Source organism: Procambarus clarkii, chromosome 4, assembly GCF_040958095.1.
Source record: "Procambarus clarkii isolate CNS0578487 chromosome 4, FALCON_Pclarkii_2.0, whole genome shotgun sequence".
NCBI classification, from domain to species: Eukaryota; Metazoa; Arthropoda; class Malacostraca; order Decapoda; family Cambaridae; genus Procambarus; species Procambarus clarkii.
In genome coordinates, this window is record NC_091153.1 from 36,554,504 (window position 1) to 36,574,725 (window position 20,222).

General features: G+C 47.3%; 1 protein-coding gene across 3 annotated transcripts in view; it reads left to right on the top strand.

The window, feature by feature from the left end:
* LOC123750822 (organic cation transporter protein) overlaps positions 1 to 20,222 on the top strand; it is a 233,852-nt gene that overhangs the window by 53,499 nt on the left and 160,131 nt on the right. The window contains exon 1 of one of the 3 annotated variants that reach the window (XM_069333467.1): positions 8,541 to 9,392. The exons of the other annotated variants lie outside the window; for them this stretch is intronic. The gene's annotated coding sequence lies outside the window, so the exon portion shown is untranslated. Of the gene's footprint in view, positions 1 to 8,540; positions 9,393 to 20,222 lie in introns of those variants that run through there. 3 annotated transcript variants of the gene reach the window in all.

Below are 20,222 nucleotides of genomic sequence, written 5' to 3' on the forward strand. Positions count from 1 at the left end.
CTTCTCTTCTCACCCTGACATACTCATTCCTGGTTCTCTGGTATCTCTCTCTGCTTTCTGGTGTTCTGTTATTCCGAAAGTTCCTCCACGCCCTTTTGTTCAGTTTCTTTGCTTCCATACATGCCCTATTATACCATGGATTCTTCTTTTGCTTCACGGATTTTTCCTTTTGGGCCGGGATGTATCTGCTTACTGCTTCCTGACACTTTTGGGTGACATAGTCCATCATATCTTATACAGACTTAGCTCTGAGGTTTGTGTCCTAAGGTATTTCCCTTAGGAAGCTTCTCATCTCCTCATAATTTCCCTTTCGGTATGCCAGCCTTTTGTTTCCTAGTTCTTTTTCTGGGGGGGGGGGGTAATTCCTAGCTCTACCAGGTACTCAAAGTTCAATACACTGTGATCACTCATTCCCAAGGGTGCTTCCATCTTGACTTCCCTTATATCCCACTCATTTAGGGTAAATATCAGATCAAGCAAGGCTGGTTCATCTTCTCCTCTCATTCTTGTTGGATCCTTGATGTGCTGGCTTAGAAAGTTTCTTGTTGCCACGTCCAGCAGCTTAGCTCTCCATGTTTCTGGTCCTCCATGCGGGTCTCTGTTCTCCCAATCTATCTTCCCATGGTTGAAGTCTCTCATGATTAGTAGTCCAGATCCATTCCTGCTAGCAACAGAAGCTGCTCTCTCTATTATGTTGAGCCATATGGCCATATTGCCATAATGTTCATATTGGCCATATTGTTTCTATCATATTCTTGTCTGGGTCTTCTGTCATTTGGTGATTTGGCGGTAGATTATATATGACTACAACTATAATTTTTTGCCATCCAGTTGTTATTGTCCCTATTATGTAGCCACTGAAACCTTCACATCCCTGAACAACCAACTCTTCAAAATCCCAGCCTTTTCTTACCAGCAGGGCTACACCACCATCACCTCTTCCTTCTCTCTCTTTCCTCATAACATAATAGTCCTGTGGGAACACTGCATTTGTTATTGTTTTCGTCAGCTTTGTTTCTGTGAGAGCTATTATGTCTGGGTTTTCCTCTAGTAACCATTCTCCAAGTTCATTTGGTTTATTTGTAATTCCATCTATTTTAGTGTACATTGCCTTGAGGCTCACTTTCTTCTGTCCCTTCTCAAATCTCCTCCTTGGTGAGTGTTCTGCTGGTGGAGGAAGCTGTGCCATGGATGTGAGGATTTGTGAGGTGGATACCAGGGTTGCAGAGGATACTGGGATGAGGGGTCAAGTGAAGAGGGGAGGGAAAGGGAGGGTATGGGGTGAAAGTGGTGGGATTACAGGAAGGAAAGGGGGGTTTTCTATGCAGAGGAGGGTGGTGGGGTTGCCCTCCCTGCTGGTGTTACTGGGCAGCTGGTTGTGGGTTTTCCCCCTCGCCTCTGGGGGTGATGTGTTGGGAGCTGTGATTTCCTGGTTTTCCCCTCTCGCCCTGCGCTTCTTCCTTGCTTCTGCTGCCATGGCCCTCTCCTCACTCGTCATGTCCCTCTGGAGGAATACTTTTTTTTAATTCTCCCACATGTTGCAGGTGGTTTTTCTTTGTTAGAATCGTGTCCTTTGTGTTCTCGTTTGCAAACACTATCTTAAACACACGGTCTCGGTCTTTTTTGTATCAGCCTGACCTGAAAATCTTCTCAATGCTATGCTCAGCCCCTTCCATGTCTAATGCCTTCAGTATTTCATTCACTGCCACTTTGTCCTTATCATTCCACTCTTTCCTATTAGAGCCTTCCTGCTCTTTAATACCCACAGCTACCACTGATCTTTTCGTTTCCAGCAGCTGGCTAGTGGAGCATGCCGCTTCCTGTGAGGTGGCTGCTTTCATGGCTACCTCCATCACTGCAGACATTACTTCAGAGTTGTTTTTTTTAGCATTTCTGCAAATGTTGCTTTTATTGTGGCATTCTCTTCCAAAATACTATTACCACCTTCTCCCTGGATGGTTATCTGAGTCAGCATCGATGCTGTTCTCTTTGAGGGCTCTAATCTCCTCCTTTACTGCTGTCAGCTCTCTTTTTATGTTGCTTATTTCATTCTTCATTTCCTGCATTATTTCCTGCATCTCACTCTTGATGTCCTTTAGAAACTGGGCGAACATTTCCTTTATTTCGTCACCTGAACTTTTCCCTGTTCCCCTGTTGCCTCTGGCTGTCATGCTTGATCCTGTTCCTAGTTGTGCCGTGATAGGATTTGTCAGAAGGGCAGAACGGGGTGGGGGAGAGAGAGATAAAGAGAGAGGGAGGGGGAGAGAGAGAGAGAGAGAGAGAGAGAGAGAGAGAGAGAGAGAGAGAGAGAGAGAGAGAGAGAGAGAGAGAGAGAGAGAGAGAGAGAGAGAGAGAGAGAGAGAGAGAGAGAGAGACAGAGAGAGAGAGAGAGAGAGAGAGAGAGAGAGAGAGAGAGAGAGAGAGAGAGAGAGAGAGAGAGAGAGAGAGAGAGAGAGAGAGAGAGAGAGAGAGAGAGAGAGAGAGAGAGAGAGAGGGAGAGGGAGAGTATGTTTAAGGATTATGCGTGGGACTGGGGGGTGAGGGGAGCGGTGGTGGCGACCAGGTCAGGTCAAGTCAGATGGGGGGTAAGAGAGGAGGTGGAGTATAGTGGGGTTTTGCCTCTTTCCACAAAAGGTGTTAATCCTTTCCTCCCTGACTGAGCGTATGTTTGAGCGTGTGTGTGTGCATACATACGTGGGCGTCATGCGTGCATGCGTGTGTGCGCGTACGTGCGTGCGTGTGTCACGAGTTCCGGTAAGTATTAACTTACTGGGTGTGTACTCACCTAGTTGTACTTACCTAGTTGTGTTTGCGGGGGTTGAGCTCTGGCTCTTTGGTCCCGCCTCTCAACCGTCAATGAACAGGTGTACAGATTCCTGAGCCTATCGGGCTCTGTCATATCTACATTTGAAACTGTGTATGGAGTCAGCCTCCACCACATCACCCCCTAATGCATTCCATTTGTCAACCACTCTGACACTAAAAAAGTTCTTTCTAATATCTCTGTGGCTCATTTGGGCACTCAGTTTCCACCTGTGTCCCCTTGTGCGTGTTCCCCTTGTGTTAAATAGACTGTCTTTATCTACCCTATCAATTCCCTTCAGAATCTTGAATGTGGTGATCATGTCTCCCCTAACTCTTCTGTCTTCCAGCGAAGTGAGGTTTAATTCCCGTAGTCTCTCCTCGTAGCTCATACCTCTCAGCTCGGGTACTAGTCTGGTGGCAAACCTTTGAACCTTTTCCAGTTTAGTCTTATCCTTGACTAGATATGGATTCCATGCTGGGGCTGCATACTCCAGGATTGGCCTGACATATGTGGTATACAAAGTTCTGAATGATTCTTTACACAAGTTTCTGAATGCCGTTCGTATGCTGGCCAGCCTGGCATATGCCGCTGATGTTATCCACTTGATATGTGCTGCAGGAGACAGGTCTGGCGTGATATCAACCCCCAAGTCTTTTTCCTTCTCTGACTCCTGAAGAATTTCCTCTCCCAGATGATACCTTGTATCTGGCCTCCTGCTCCCTACACCTATCTTTATTACATTACATTTGGTTGGGTTAAACTCTAACAACCATTTGTTCGACCATTCCTTCAGCTTGTCTAGGTCTTCTTGAAGCCTCAAACAGTCCTCTTCTGTTTTAATCCTTCTCATAATTTTAGCATCATCTGCAAACATTGAGAGAAATGAATCGATACCCTCCGGGAGATCATTTACATATATCAGAAACAAGATAGGACCGAGTACAGAGCCCTGTGGGACTCCACTGGTGACTTCACGCCAATCGGAGGTCTCACCCCTCACCGTAACTCTCTGCTTCCTATTGCTTAGATACTCCCTTATCCACTGGAGCACCTTACCAGCTACACCTGCCTGTCTCTCCAGCTTATGTACCAGCCTCTTATGCGGTACTGTGTCAAAGGCTTTCCGACAATCCAAGAAAATGCACTCCGCCCAGCCCTCTCTTTCTTGCTTAATTTGTGTCACCTGATCGTAGAATTCTATCAAGCCTGTAAGGCAAAATTTACCCTCCCTGAACCCATGTTGGCGATTTGTCACGAAGTCCCTTCTCTCCAGATGTGTTACCAGGTTTTTTCTCACGATCTTCTCCATCACCTTGCATGGTATACAAGTCAAGGACACTGGCCTGTAGTTCAGTGCCTCTTGTCTGTCGCCCTTTTTGTATATTGGGACCACATTCGCCGTCTTCCATATTTCTGGTAGGTCTCCCGTCTCTAGTGACTTACTATACACTATGGAGAGTGGCAAGCAAAGTGCCTCTGCACACTCTTTCAGTACCCATGGTGAGATCCCATCTGGACCAACAGCCTTTCTAACATCCAAATCCAGCAGGTGTCTCTTGACCTCCTCTCTCGTAATTTCGAACTCCTCCAAGGCCGCCTGGTTTACCTCCCTTTCTCCTAGCACAGTGACCTCACCCTGTTCTATTGTGAAGACCTCCTGGAACCTCTTGTTGAGTTCCTCACACACCTCTCTGTCATTCTCTGTATACCTGTCATCGCCTGTTCGAAGTTTCAGTACCTGTTCTTTCACTGTTGTTTTCCTTCTGATGTGACTGTGGAGTAGCTTTGGTTCGGTCTTGGCTTTGTTTGCTATATCATTTTCAAAATTTTTCTCTGCTTCTCTTCTCACCCTGACCTACTCATTCCTGGTTCTCTGGTATCTCTCTCTGCTTTCTGGTGTTCTGTTATTCCGGAAGTTCCTCCATGCCTTTTTGTTCAGTTTCTTCGCTTCCATACATGCCCTTTTATACCATGGATTCTTCTGTTGCTTCTCGGATTTTTCCCTTTGGGCCGGGATGAACCTGTTTACTGCCTCCTGACACTTTTGGGTAACATAGTCCATCATACCCTGTACAGACTTGTCTCTGAGGTCTGTGTCCCAAGGTATTTCACTTAGGAAACTTCTCATCTGTTCATAATTCCCCTTTCGGTATGCCAGCCTTTTGATTCCTAGTTCTTTTTTGGGGGAGATAAGTCCTAGCTCTACCAGGTACTCAAAGTTCAATACACTGTGGTCACTCATTCCCAAGGGCGCTTCCATCTTAACTTCCCTTATATCCCATTCATTTAGGGTAAATATCAAATCAAGCATTGCTGGCTCATCTTCTCCTCTCATTCTTGTTGGTTCTTTGGTGTGCTGGCTTAGAAAGTTTCTTGTTGCCACGTCCAGCAGCTTAGCTCTCCATGTTTCTGGTCCTCCATGCGGGTCTCTGTTCTTCCAATCTATCTTCCCATGGTTGAAGTCTCCCATAATTAGTAGTCCAGCTCCATTCCTGCTAGCAACAGAAGCTGCTCTTTCTATTATGTTAATGGTGGCCATGTTGTTTCTATCATATTCCTGTCTAGGTCTTCTGTCATTTGGTGGTGGATTATATATGACTACAACTATAATTTTTTTCTCTCCATTTGTTACAGTACCTGCTATGTTGTCACTGAAACCTTCACAGCCCTGAATATCCATCTCCTCAAAATCCCAGTGTTTTCTTACCAGCAGAGCTACACCACCCCCACCTCATCCTTCCCTCTCTTTCCTCATAACATAATAGTCCTGTGGGAACACTGCATTTGTTATCGTTTTCGTGATCTTTGTTTCTGTGAGGGCTATTATGTCTGGGTTTTCCTCTAGTACCAGTTCTCCAAGCTCATTTACTTTATTTGTAATTCCATCTATGTTAGTGTACATCGCTTTGAGGCTCACTTTCTTCTGTCCCTTCTCAAATCGCCTCCTTGGTGAGTGTTCTGCTGGTGGGGGAGGCTGTTCCATGGGTGTGAGGACCTGTGAGGTGGATAACAGGGTCTCAGAGGATACTGGGATGAGGGGCGGGGGATCCAGTGAAGGGGGAGGGACAGGGAGGGTATGGGGGTGAAAGGGGAGGGAGGACGGGAAGGAAAGGGGGGGAGGGAGGACGGGAAGGAAAGGGGGGGAGGGAGGACGGGAAGGAAAGGGGGGGAGGGAGGACTCGGGAGGAGGGGAGGGGTAGAAGGGTGGGGATTGGGTGTGGGGGGAGGGAGATTTGGCTGAACATTTGAGTGGGGGCAGGGAGGGTTTGGGGTAGGGGGGTTTTCTATGCAGAGGAGGGAGGCGTGTGTGTGTGTGTGTGTGTGTGTGTGTGTGTGTGTGTGTGTGTGTGTGTGTGTGTGTGTGTGTGTGTGTGTGTGTGTGTGTGTGTGTGTGTGCGTGTGTGTGCGTGTGTGTGTGTGTGTGTGTGTGTGTGTGTGTGTGTGTGTGTGTGGGTGTGTGTGTGTGTGTGTGTGTGTGAGTGTGTGTGTCTGTGCGTGTGTGTGTGTACTCACCTAGTTGTGCTTGAGGGGGTTGAGCTCTGGCCCTTTGGTCTCACCTCTTAACCGTCAATCAACTGGTGTACAGATTCCTGTGCCTACTGGGCTCTATCATATCTACCTTAGATAGATATGATAGATATGATGTGGTGGATATGCCTCCACCACATCACCCGTGTTAAATAATCCATCCTTGTCTACCCTGTCAATTCCCCTGAGAATTTTGAATGCATGTCTCCCCGAGCTCTTCTGTCTTTCAGCGACGTGAAGTGCCGTACAAGTAGCCTGTCCTCATAACTCATGCCTCTCAGTTCTGGGACTAGCCTAGTGGCAAACCTCTGAACTCTTTCCAGCTTCGCCTTGTGCTTGACTAGGTACGGACACCATAATGGGGCTGCATACTCCAGGATTGGACTTACATATGTGGTATACAATGATTGTATACTGAATAACATATGTGGTATACAATGAATGCTCTGAATGATTTCTTACACGGGTTCCTGAAGTCTGTTCTGATGTTAGTCAGCCTCGCGTATGCCTCAGATGTTATTCTTTTGATGTGGGCTTCAGAAAACAGGTTTGGCGTGATATCAACTCCTAGATCTTTCTCTCTGTCCGTTTCGTGAAGGACTTTATCTCCCATTTGGTATCCAGTGACTGGCCTCCTAGTTCCTCCTCTTAGTTTCATTACCTTGCATTTACTTGGGTTGAACTTTTGTAGCCATTTGTTGGACCTTTCCTTCAGTTTGTCGAGGTCATCTTGTAGCCTCATACTATCTTCCTCTGTCTTGATCCTCCTCATAATTTTTGCATCATAAGCAAACATTGAGAGGGTTGAGTCAATTCCTTCTGGGAGATCTTTTACGTATCAGAAACAGTATAGGTCCAATTACTGATCCCTGTGGGACTCCACTGGTGACTTCCCGCCACTCTGAGACCTCACTCCTCACTGTAGTTCCTGTAGTTTGGCCTGTAGTTCAGTGTCTACTGCCTATCACCCTTCTTGTATATTGGGACTACATTGGCCGTCTTCCAAATTGTTGGCAGTTTCCCTGTTGCTAGTGATTTGTTGTGCACCATGGATAGTGACAGACACAGAGCATCTGCTCCTTCCTTTAGAATCCATGGTGAGATTCCATCCGGACCTATAGCCTTTATCACATCCAAATCTAGCAGATGCTTCCTCACCTCCTCACTGATAATCACAAACTCCTCTAGTGGTGTCTTGTTTGATATTCCCTCTCTTATTTCTGGGACTTCTCCTTGCTCTGAGGTGAAGACCTCCTTGAACTTCTTATTGAGTTCCTCACACACCTCCTTGTCGTTTGTAGTGAATCTTTCTGCCTCTATCCTCAGTTTCATTACTTGTTCATTCACTGTTGTTTTCCTCCTGATGTGGCTATGCAGCAGTTTCGGTTGAGTCTTTGCTTTGTTCGCTATGTCACTTTCATATTACCTCTCTACCTCTCTTCTCACCCTGACGTATTCTTTCCTGGCGCTCTGGTATCTTTCTCTGCTCTCTAGTGTTCTGTTGTTGCTATAATTTCTCCACGCCCTTTTACTTAGTTGCTTTGCTAACTTACATCTCTGATTAAACCATGGGTTTCTCATCTCCATTTCCTTTTTTTCCTTTTGGACTGTGACGAACTTGTCTGCTGCCTCCTTACACTTCTGTGTGATGTAGATCATTATGTCTTGAACCGTCTTTCCTCTGAGCTCTGTTCCCATGTTATATCTGTTAGGAATTTTCTTTTCTCCTCATAGTTTCCCTTCTGGAATGCCGGCCTCTTGCTTTCTGGTCGCTTCCTTGAGTACATTAACTCTTCTTCGACCAGATACTTAAACAACAGTTTGAGTATGTGTATGTGTGTATTCACTGTGACGGTGTTCCCCCTTATATTTCTCCCACGCCTGCTGTAAGAGTCATGTCCACTTTACCCGAGCGTTCTCTACATCGCAGGCATCAGTTTGATATATGTGGGAGAGTGTAGTGTTCTCGCCTTGCCGAGAAATTCATAAAAGAAGAGTATTTTGGCCTGTGGTATAGGCCCTTTATGGAGCCAATATGGCGCTGGCCCCTCCGTTTTACCGCCAAAACTGTGTGACTTCAGTGACACCAGATTGGTCACCGACAGCGAAGTGGCACAGGGAGCCAATGAAAACTGCCCCTGGCAAGTATGACGTCACGAAGGCAGGGGGGTCCAGAGATCGCGCCTCTGTAGCGCTACCAGTCTGAGATAGCACACCAAGGAGGTCGGACGTGCGGTGGGGGGTCCTGTCAGTTGGACAGTTTACCCCGTCTCCGGAGGATTTTACGCATCACCCGTGGTCTGCCAGCACCTGTGGGGTCTTCCTTCGTTTATGTGTTGGACCAGAGAGGGAATTGACAGAATATTGAGCATCAAGTGCTCCAGGGTCGGGTGCTGTGCAGGTGGAGTCTAGGCAGTGTCGTCTAGGACGTCTGATAGATTCACAGTGATGACGTAGTGGCTGGGCCGATCCTCCATGAGGGAATCAGTCTGACACGACACGTCAAGGTGGACGGATGTATGAAGGTTGATCTTGTCAGTCTGACAGTAGTACCCCGATCCCGTGGATCTTATGCATCACCCGTAGTCTGCAAGCACGCCGAGAGGTCTTCCTTTATTCCATGTGTGGACCGAAGAGGGAATTGATGGAGTATTGAGCATCAAGTGCTCTAGGGTCGGGTGCTGTGCAGATGAAGTCTAAGCAGTGTCGTATAGGACGTCTAATAGCTTCACAGTGACGATGTAGCGGCTGGGCCAATCCACCGGGGAGTAGTGAAAGAAGAAACTAATTGGGAATCCGGACGACTGCAGCCGAGAAGTAGGTTGTTAGCCGTAGCTGGGAGGAGAAGTCGACGGCCGGGAGACCGACTCCAACCCTACAAGACGTTGTGGAGGAACACGGACCTGCGAAGGACAGAACACGGAGACGACGCGTTTATTTTGGGACGTTGATTGGGTTCCTGGAGGACACGATAGTGTGTGTGTAGGGGCGTTCCCTACACGAGACGAGAGCCTGGATCAGGAGCTACAATTCAACTCTCACCGGAGGATAGGTGGAAGTAGGTGATTCAGGTTTCCCTCCCAATTCCCCTTTAGTCAGCTATATATTTAGACAGAGTATCTTTCATGTCGTGAGCAAGTCTCACCTAGGTCTATGTCACAGTAAGGCACAGTTGTGCAGAGTGAGGTGGTATAGAGCACTCACGATATTTATATATATGTGGTGTGTGCAGGCACCTGGAATGATTGAAGAATTTACTGTGTCGATAATTTCTTTCATGTGACTTTACTATGATAACTTAGAGAGAGAATAAATATATATATAAGTGTACCAATTATTGGTGTTAGGCTATGTGCCCAGTATTTATATTATTACTATTATTGATATCTATGATTTATCTATATATGTATATGCTTGTGTGTTGAATAATTTTCATGTGTGCAGTGATCAATTGAATATTCGCCTACAAAAGGAATTACTGAGAACTCCAGTATTATATCTTGTTGCATTCGTTATCATTATATGAAGTACAGTGTGTTACGCCATGATAGTGAATTATTATGTTCATTAATATAGAAATGTTTGATTGAGCTCAAGATCCGTGCAGTGATTCATTTGCTTTCTATTGCCATTGTCGCAAATATTGTGTGGTTTGAACATTTAGTGATTCTTGAGAATTTAAAGAAATAGGCGCCTAACGCCAACAAACAAGTGGAGTAAGAGATCACGCAGTGAGGGGGGAGTCGCCCAGCTGATTTTGATGTTGACGTGAGGGGGAGCATTGCCATCTTGGTGTGTTCCTGATTATATGTGGAGAGCGAGCGACTTTTGCATGAACTAACTGTTTGCTTGTTGATATAAGAATATGATATCTTGAGTTTTAAGTAAAATACCAAAATACCTTCGCGTTTGTATCATCCCTTCCATATTTCTTGTGGCTATATAATACTTGAAAGGAGATAGAGTGATAGAAATAAATAAAAGGATTGAGTGAAGACCCGCAGGGCTACGGTGAGTGACCTTGTGTACACTGGGATATAGTAAGAAAGAGGGAACCCCGACATCACCTAATTGTATTCACCTAGTTGTGCTTTGCGGTGGTTAAGCTCTGCTCTTTTGGCCCGCCTCTCAACTATTACTAACTACTAACAAATTATTTTGTCCACACCCACACACACTCCCAAGAAGCAGCCCGTAACAGCTGACTAACACCCAGGTACCTATTTACTGCTAGGTAACAGATGCATCAGGGTGAAAGAAACTTTCCCCATTTGTTTCTGCTTGCCCCCGGGAGAAACAAATGTGTGTGTTTGTGTGTGTGTGTAATCACCTAGTTGTATTCACCTAGTTGTGCTTGGGGGGGGGGGGAGTTGAGCTCTGCTCTTTCGGCCGGCCTCTCAACTGTCAATCAACTGTTACTAACTACTATTCTTTTTTCTCTCTCCACACCACACACACACACACATACACAAGGAAGCAGCCCGTGATAGCTGACTAACTCCCAGGTACCTATATACTGCTAGGTAATAAGGGCATAGGGTGAAAGAAACTCTGCCCATCATTTCTCGCCGGCGCCCGGGATCGAACCCGGGACCACAGGATCACGTGTACAGCGTGCTGTCCGCTCGACCACCGGCTCCCAGAGGCCACTGTGTGTGTGTGTCTACTCACCTATTTGTACTCACCTATTTGTGTCTGCAGGATCGAGCATTGACTCTTGGATCCCGTCTTTCCAGCCATCGGATGTTTACAGCAATGACTCCTGTCCCATTTCCCTATCATACCTAGTTTTAAAAGTATGAATAGAGTTTGCTTCCACAACCTGCTCCTGAAGTGCATTCCATTTTTTCACTACTCTCACACTAAAAGAAAATGTCCTAGCATCTCTGTGACTCATCTGAGTTTCCAGCTTCCACCCATGTCCCCTCGTTCTGTTATTATTATGTGTGAACATTTCATCTATTTCCCCTTTGTCAATTCCCCTGAGTATTTTATATGTTCCTATCATATCTCCTCTCTCCCTTCTTTTCTCTAGTGTCGTAAGGTTCAGTTCCTTCAGACGCTGTCCATTTCCCATCCTTCGTAACTCTGGGACAAGCCTCGTCGTAAACCTCTGAACATTCTCCAGTTTCCTTATGTGTTTCTTCAAGTGGGGGCTCCATGATGGCGCGGCATACTCTAAGACTGGTCTCACGTAGGCAGTGTAAAGCGCCCTAAAAGCCTCCTTACTTAGGTTTCTGAATGAAGTTCTAATTTTCGCCACTGTCGTTATCCTATTTTTATGTACCTCAGGAGTTAGATTAGGTGTCACATCCACTCCCAGGTCTCTTTCTCGAATCGTTACAGGTAGGCAGTTCCCCTTCATTGTGTACTGTCCCTTTGGTCGCCTATCACCTGATCCCATTTCCATAACTTTACATTTACTGGTGTTGAACTCCAGTAGCCATTTCCCTGACCATCTCTGCAACCTGTTTAAGTCCTCTTGGAGGATCCTACAATCCTCATATGTCACAATTCTTCTCATTAATTTTGCGTCATCCGCAAACATTGACATGTATGATTCCACTCCTGTAAACATATCATTTACGTAAATTAGAAAAAGGATTGGTCCCAGCACCAATCCTTGAGGTACTCCACTTGTTACTGTTCGCCAGTCCAACTTCTCGGACTGGCAAACTTATCATTACCCTCTGGCTGGAGTCTGGCCCTAGCTTCGGTTCGGGGCGGACGTGTTGAATCGGCGCTCCAGCAGTTGGTGTTGTTTGCCCGTTTCGGCCGGTTGGGGGCGGGTGTGTCTCTGCTCGCCTGTGCTGACGTGGCGTTACGATGGGGGTCCCTCTACCCCCAGTCGTCCGGGCTCAGTCTGTGGGACTGGAGTTCTCTGTGCGGGCTGGTTACCCGGAGATTGCCCTGGCTTGTGAAATGCTCTCTGTCCCTGTGTTTGCGATTTATGGGGTCGAGTTGGTAACGGCCCGTAGGGCAATTGTGAAGTTTGCAGAGGAGGTGGCGTATCGCGATTTTCTCCGGCGATACGAGGGGCGGACACTGCCCCTGCCGGATGGTGCGGGCACTGTCACCCTCTCGGATCGAAGTGGTGCACTTACTTACATCAGTGTGCATGGGGCTCCCTTGGAGTTTCCAGAGGCTCTGCTACGGCAGTATTTCGGCCGGTTTGGCGCAGTTGTTAGTGTGAGAGTGAACGTGGTGTCTTCTAGTCCTCTTAAGGGTGTGAGGTCTAACATTCGCACCCTAGGCATGAGACTCCGGGCGGATATTCCATCCTCTGTGCGCCTTATGGGGTACAACGTTCGGGTGTTTTACGCCCGTCAGCCGCGGACGTGTTATCGTTGTGGTCTTTTGGGCCATCAGGCTGCTGACTGTTCTGCGCCTGCTGTTGCACCAGTGAATCTCTTCAGTGAGGAGGATTTTCCGCCCCTTCCTGAGGGGGTTGATTCGGTGGGTATGGACGTCTCTTCGGCTGAGGAGGTGCCCTCTGTAGCAGCTGTTGCTCCGCCTGTTGCGCCCCCTGTTGTTGCCGCATCTCCTCCGGAGGTTGGGCCCTCGCCTAGTGCTCCGGCTGGTGTCCCTGAGCCTCTTCCCACTGCCGTTTGCTCGGACCTCTCGTCTTCCAGTTCTTCCTCTGCTGTGTCTGTCCCGGTCCCTGCGCCCTCGCCGTCTGTTCCGGCTGTGCTGGGAGCTGAGGTGGTTCCGGCATTCCCTCCTGTGCCTGGCCTGGTGCCCCGTGTGGTTGAGGAGGCTGCCGTGCTGCGGCGTGCGTCGGTTCGCTCGGTTGGTGCTGCGCGGGTCGCTGAGTCTGCCTCCGGGTCTGATGATGTGCGGCCCAGGCCTAAGCGTTCCCGGCGTTCTTCTGCGTGGGCTGATGTTGGCGAATTCGACGAGTGTCGTCCTTCCGTTGACGGTGGCGTGGCTCCGGATGTGGTGCACACTACGGTGGTGGCGGAGGTACACTTGCCTGAGGATGCCGGTGCCGGCGTTTCGGCCTCACCTTCTGGTCCGGTGTCCGAGGGTCCTCCTTCAGGTGCGTTGCCTGAGTCGGATGGCTCCGGTTCTTCGTGGGCGGTGGTTCCCCCTGCTGTAGTTGGTGGTGAGCGGGGTGGCCTGGTAGTGATGTTGAGAAAGGATGCTCGCTCTGGATGTTCTGTGGCCCCTTCCTCGTTACCCGTTTCCTCGGCAGCGGTCTTGCCGCCTCTTCCATTTCCTGCAGTCCCTTCCGTGTCTCCTGCGGTATCCGTGGAGGTGCTATCGTCTCAGCGTCCGGCGCCTGCTCCGATGACGAAGGCGTGGCAGGCTCGGCGACCCTCGTCCGCTTCTCCGGTGTCGTCTGCTTCCTCGAAAGGCGTGGTTGGCGCTCCCCAGCCTCGTTATGCGACTTGCGTCAATGACCTTAGGCATTGGCCGATGCCGCCAGATATAGATGTTCCTGAGTTTATGTTACCCGCTCGAGCGCGGGGGTCGAAAACCCTACCGACCTTGAAGATCTAGTCTGGGAAGCTTACAAGGCGAAATATCCTTATGATCTTTTCCCGGAGAAGTACATTTCTCACGAGGTTCCTCGCAAGTGATTTCTATGTATTTTGTGTTGCCTGGTTGTGGGGTGTGTATGTGAGTAGGGGGGGTGGGTATTGTTTCCCGGTTCCTGCGTGCTCCGGTTTGTCTTGTGGGTTTTCTTGTATGGCTAGTGGGGGGGTGTGCGGTTCCTATGCGTTTGTGTGTTCGGTTGTGGATGTCATGTGCGCTTGTTTGTCATATTGTGTGCCCTTCAGGCTGTTGGGGTGTGCTCTTTGTTATGTGTGCATTATGTGTTTGAGGTGTTAGCAGACTTGTTTTGTATGTTTCTCGCCTCTCTGTTTCCCTTATGTTTGTATTACGCTGTGTTTATATTTGTGTTATGTTTGTATATGCATTTTTGTTTTGTGGTCAGCCCTTCTGGCTGGTCTTTTCTTGATTTGTTCCTTTGTCATTGTTCATGTGTGTGCTTTGTTCTTTTGTTCTATGTTATATTTGTTCTGTTTTTATTGTACATTATTTGCATGCTTGCATGTAAAAATAAAAAAAAAAATAAAAAAAAAAAAATTACCCTCTGGCTCCTTCCTGTTAGGTAGTTCCTCACCCATGCTAGTGCCTTTCCGCTTACTCCTGCCTGCCTCTCAAGTTTGTATGGCAGTCTTATGTGCGGTACTATATCAAAGGCCTTTTGGGAATCAAGAAATATGCAGTCTGCCCAGCCTTCTCTGTCCTGCCTTATCCTTGTTACTATATCATTGAATTCTGATAGGTTTGTTAGGCAAGATTTCTCTGTCCAGAACCCATGTTGGTGCTTGTTTGTGTGTGTGTGTGTGTGTGTGTGTGTGTGTGTGCTCACCTAATTGTGCTTGCGGGGGTTGAGCTTTGGCTCTTTGGTCCCGCCGCTCAACCATAATATGTGTGTGTGTGTGTGTGTGTGTGTGTTTGCTTGTGTATGGGTTTGCTTGTGAGTGTGCGTATCACGAGGGTCCACTATGTGTCACACTTCTACCCGGAATGAGCCACTTTAATATACATGATAAACTGAACAAGATTTCTCTTATAATTGACCTCACTGTACATCAGTTAACTAACAGAAGCAGGCACACACAGATGGAGCACACACACTGTGTGTGTGTACTCACCTAATTGTGCTTGCGGGGGTTGAGCTTTGGCTCTTTGGGCCCGCCTCTCAACTGTCAATCAACTGGTGTACAGATTCCTGAGCCTACTGGGCTCTATCATATCAACATTTAAAACTGTGTGGGTTTAAAACCCCATGTTAAGCAGTTAATCCTTATATACCTTGTCAATTCCTCTGAGAATTTTGTAGGTAGTGATCATGTCTCCCCTTACTCTTCTGTCTTCCAGAGTCGTGAGGTGCATTTCTTGCAGCCTTTCCTTGTAACTCATGCCTCTTAGTTCTGGGACTAACCTAGAGGCATACCTCTAAACTCTTTCCAGCTTCTTATGTTTGACAAGGTACGGGCGCCATTTTGGGGCCGCATACTCCAGGATTGGTCTTACATATGTGGTATACAAGGTTCTGAATGATTCTTTACACAGGTACCTGAAGGCAGCTCTGATATTAACTAGCCTTGCATACACCAGCGATGTAATTCTTTTTATGTGAGCTTCAGGAGACAAGTTTGGTGTGATAGCAACTCCTAGTTCTTTCTCTCGGTCCGTTTCATGAAGGAATGCTTCTCCCATTCGGTATCTTGTGTCTGGCCTCCTGTTTCCACTGTCTAGTTTCATTATCTTACATTTACTCGGGTTGAACTTTAGTAGCTATTTGTTGGACCTTTCATTCAATTTGTCTAGGTGATCGTGTAGCCTCCTACTATCCTCCTCTGTCTTAATCCTCCTCATAATCTTTGAATCATCAGCAAACAATGAGAGGGACGACTCTATTACCTTTGGGAGATCATTTACATATAACAGAAACAGTATAGGTTCAAGGACTGACCCCTGCGGGACTCCACTGGTGACGCCTCGCCAGTCTGAAACTTCATCCTTCACAGTGACTCGTTGTCTTCTGTTGCTTAGGTTCTCCCTTATCCAATGGAATACCTTCCCTTTCACTCCCGCCGGCATCTCCAGCTTGTGCACTAGTCTCTCGTGTGGTACTGTGTCAAAGGCTTTCTGGCAATCCAAAAATATGCAGTCTGCCCAGCCCTCTCTATCTTGTCTGATTTGTGTTGCCAGGTCATAGAATTCAATTAATCCTGTGAGGCATATTTGCCCTCCCTGAACCCATGCTGCTGTTGTGCTACAAAGTTCTTTCGCTCCAGATGTTCAACTAGTTTTTCTCGCACAATCTTCACTATCATCTTACATGGTATGCAAGTTAGGGACACTGGCCTGTAGTTCAGTACCTCCTGCCTATCACTCTTATTGTATATTGGGACTACATTGACCATCTTCCAAATTCTTGGCAGTTCACCTGTTGCTAGTGATTTGTTGTACACCATGGATAGTGGCAGGCACAGAGCTTCTGCTCCTTCCTTTAGTATCAATGGTGAGATTCCATCCGGGCCTATAGCCTTTATCACATCCAATTCTAGCAGATGCTTCCTCACCTCCCCTTGGTAATTACTAACTCCTCTAGTGGTGTCTGGTTTGATATTCCCTCTGTTATCTTTGGGACTTCTCCTTGCTCTACTCCTGGAATTTCCTGGAATTTCTTATTGAGTTCTTCGCACACCTCCTTGTCATTTGTAGTGAATCTGTCTGCCCTTACCTTCAATTTCATTACATGTTCCTTCACTGTTGTTTTTCTCCTGTTGTGACTGTGCAGCAATTATGTTGCGTCTTTGCCTTGTTCAGTATGTCATTTTCATATTGTCACTGTCTCTCTTCTCACCCTGACGTACTTATTCCTGTCACTGTAGTATCTTTCTCTGCTCTCTATCCTGTTATTTCTTTAGTTTTTCCATGCTCTTTTACTTAGTTGCTTTGCTGTCGTTGTCTCCATTTCATTTATATCCTTTTGGAATGAGACGAACTTGTCTGCAGCCTCTTTACACTTCTGCGTAATATAGTCCATTATGTCCTGGGCAGTCTTTCCTCTGAGCTCTGTTTCCCATGCTACATCTGTTAGAAATTTTCTTATTTCCTTATTGTTTCCCTTCCGGAATGCCGGCCTTTTGTTTTCTGGGCCTTTCCTTGAGTACTTAAATCCTACTTCTTCTAGGTACTCAACCATCAGTACACTGTGATCACTCATTCCCATTGGGGCTTCGAAACCGATTTCCCTTATGTCGGAGTCGTTCAGAGTAAATACTAGGTCGAGTCTTGCTGGTTCATTGTTGTTCTCATTCTTATGGCATTCCGAACATGCTGACTTAAAAAGTTTCTTGTCGTCACTTGTAATAGTTTAGTTCCCCATGTTTCCTCACCTCCACACGCTTCCTCGTTTTCCCAGTCTATCCTTCCAGGATTGAACTCCCCCATGATGAGCAGATGGGATCGATTTCTACAGGTGGCTGTGGCTGCTTTCTCAGTTATAGTGTTAACCTCCTTGTTGTTCCTGTCATACTCTTGCATGGGTCTTCTGGCATTTGGTGGTGGGTTATATATCACTGATCCTACTACTCTTAGTCTTTCCATCATCTTGGTGCCTGTTATGAAGTCTTAGAACCCCTCGCTGCCCGAAATAGTTATTTCCTCGAAACTCCATTCCTTTCTCATCAGTAGGGCCACTGCACCTCCTCCCCTTCCTTCTTTCTCTCTCTCCTTATTTCAGTGTAGTCCTGGGGAAACACCGCTTTTGTTATTATTCCTGAGAGTTTTGTTTCTGTGAGTCCAATTACATCCGGGTTCACTTCTTGTGCTCTTTCCCTAAGTTCACTTGCCTTGCTTGTGATCCCATTTAAGTTCGAGAACATTACCTTAAAGCTGACTCTCTTCTGTCCATCCTCAGTTTCTGTTGATACCCAGGGGTTGGGGGACAATGAGTGTCTACAGGGTGAGGGCCTAAGAAGGAGAACCTGGGGCACTTGGGGTGTGAGTAAGGGGAGGGGGTTTGGAGGCTCTGATACGTGGGGGCTGGGATGGTCTGGGGTGGTGTGGCTGAGAGGGTCTTGTGTTGGGGGGTCACGTAGGGCATGAGATGAAGAAGCAGGGGGGACAAGTGGTGGAGGGGGAGGGAGGACATAGGTTGGGGAATGCAGGGGAGTCTGGGGTGGGATGGCAGGAAGATCAGTGGTTGGGAAGGGAGCTTGTTTGATGGTTAACAGGGTATTATTGGATGCTGGGGCAAGGGGTGGGGGTCAATGAAGGGAAAGACAGGGAAGGTATGGGGCGAGGTGGGGGACAGGGAGAGTATTGGGTGGTAGAAGAGGGGGACCAAGGAGGGTATGGGGTGAGGGGAGAGGGGGGGAACAGGAGGGTATGGGGTGACAGGGAGGAGGGAATGGGGTGAGATGGGAAAGGGGACAGGGAGGGTAAAGGGTGATGGGGGGAAGGGGGAAAAGGGAAGGTATGGGGTGAGGTGAGGAGGGTAAGGGGTGAGGTGGGGGAGGGTTGACTGAGTCTTTGAATGAGGGCAGGGAGGGTTCAGTGTAAAGGGGAATTTCTATGGGGAGGAAGATGGGGGTGTTGTCCTCTCCTCTGGGGGGTGCTGGTGGGGAGTTCCACACTTCCCTCTGGAGCTGTTGAGTTGGGTCTGTGGTTCCCTGGTTCTCTCCTCTCCCCCTGTGTTTCCTCCTCACTTCTGCTGCCTTTACTCTCACTTCCCTCTCACGTCCCTCTGGAGGAATACTTTCCTGTAACCTCCCACATGGTACAGAAGGCTCTTCCTTGCTAGAATTATTTTCTATGCGTGCTCGTTTGCAAACACTATCTTTATCAGACGATTTCTGTCCTTGTTGTACCAGCCTAGCCAAGAATACCTTATCCGTGCTTGGTCCAGCTGTGTGCACAGTCCAGCCCTATGCATGGTCCAGCATGTGCATGTATGTGTGTGTATATATTTGGTGTGTATGTTAAAGTACAATAGGTAAGCACTACCACCAGAATAGGTGTATGGAAGTATTCCTGGGGCCTGTAGTGTTATACGACATTGTCTGTGTAAATAACCCTTGGGCTGGCCTGGCTATAGGCCCACCACATGCAGTATCTCTCCAGCTGGGGGTCGCCCAGGATGCCAAGCGGCTCCAGTCTCCTACCCTCCCCTTCACCCTTTTCTCTCTCTCTCTCTCTCTGTTTCTTTAGTACTCTGTCTTTCTCTCTCTCGTCACTCTTATCTCTCTCTCTCTCTCTCTCTCTCGTCACTCTTATCTCTCTCTCTCTCTCTCTCTCTCGTCACTCTTATCTCTCTCTCTCTCTCTCGTCACTCTTATCTCTCTCTCTCTCTCTCTCTCTCTCTCTCTCTCTCTCGTCACTCTTATCTCTCTCTCTCTCTCTCTCTCGTCACTCTTATCTCTCTCTCTCTCGTCACTCTTATCTCTCTCTCTCTCTCTCTCTCTCTCTCTCGTCACTCTTATCTCTCTCTCTCTCTCTCTCTCATCACTCTTATCTCTCTCTCTCTCTCTCTCTCGTCACTCTTATCTCTCTCTCTCTCTCTCTCTCTCTCTCTCTCTCTCTCTCTCTCTCTCTCTCTCTCTCTCTCTCTCTCTCTCTCTCTCTCTCTCTCTCTCCTTCTTCACTCCACTCCATCATTATGTCCTACAATGTCTCACACACATTGCATTTAACTAACCTTACATATCTTGACAATAAACTAAATTAGTCAACTGTAAAGTATTGTTAAAGACAATATTGTTGTGTTTTTTCCTGCTACGATAAAACGTTACATTTGTGCTATTTTGGAGTAAATTGTTTGCACTAAATCTCGAAGCTAGCAGCTCTGAGGCTTCGTGGTTGAGCCATGTTCTTAAACCTCCACTAGGAATCATGCTTGTCCTGTACTCTTACAAATTATGTCTGAATTTGGCCGTTTGCCTGTACGGCCGAAAATGGACGTAATTTGAAAATGAAAAATAACTGAAAATAAATTTTCGATTTTTTCTGGTAGGTTAGGATGGCAAGAATTTCTCCAAACGTCACTTGAAGAAGTTTCAAAACGTCACGAAAACCATTAATTGAAAGTTTCCTCTCCTAACCTAACCGAGTTAGCCAGAGAACTCAAAACAGAAAATGGGACAGTACATCACTTTCGTGAGCCGATTTAATTTCAAATTACGTTCATTTCTGGCCATAGCGCGCATTCGCGAAAAGTGACGTAATTGTAAGAGAACGGGTTGTTGTCACAGCCGGTCCTCAAAAAAAAAGGGCCAAAGTCCATTCCATGCACCCGCCAAACCCCCCTGTTTATGAATGAAAAACGGTTTACACACGACTCGCAAGTCAACCCTTCCTC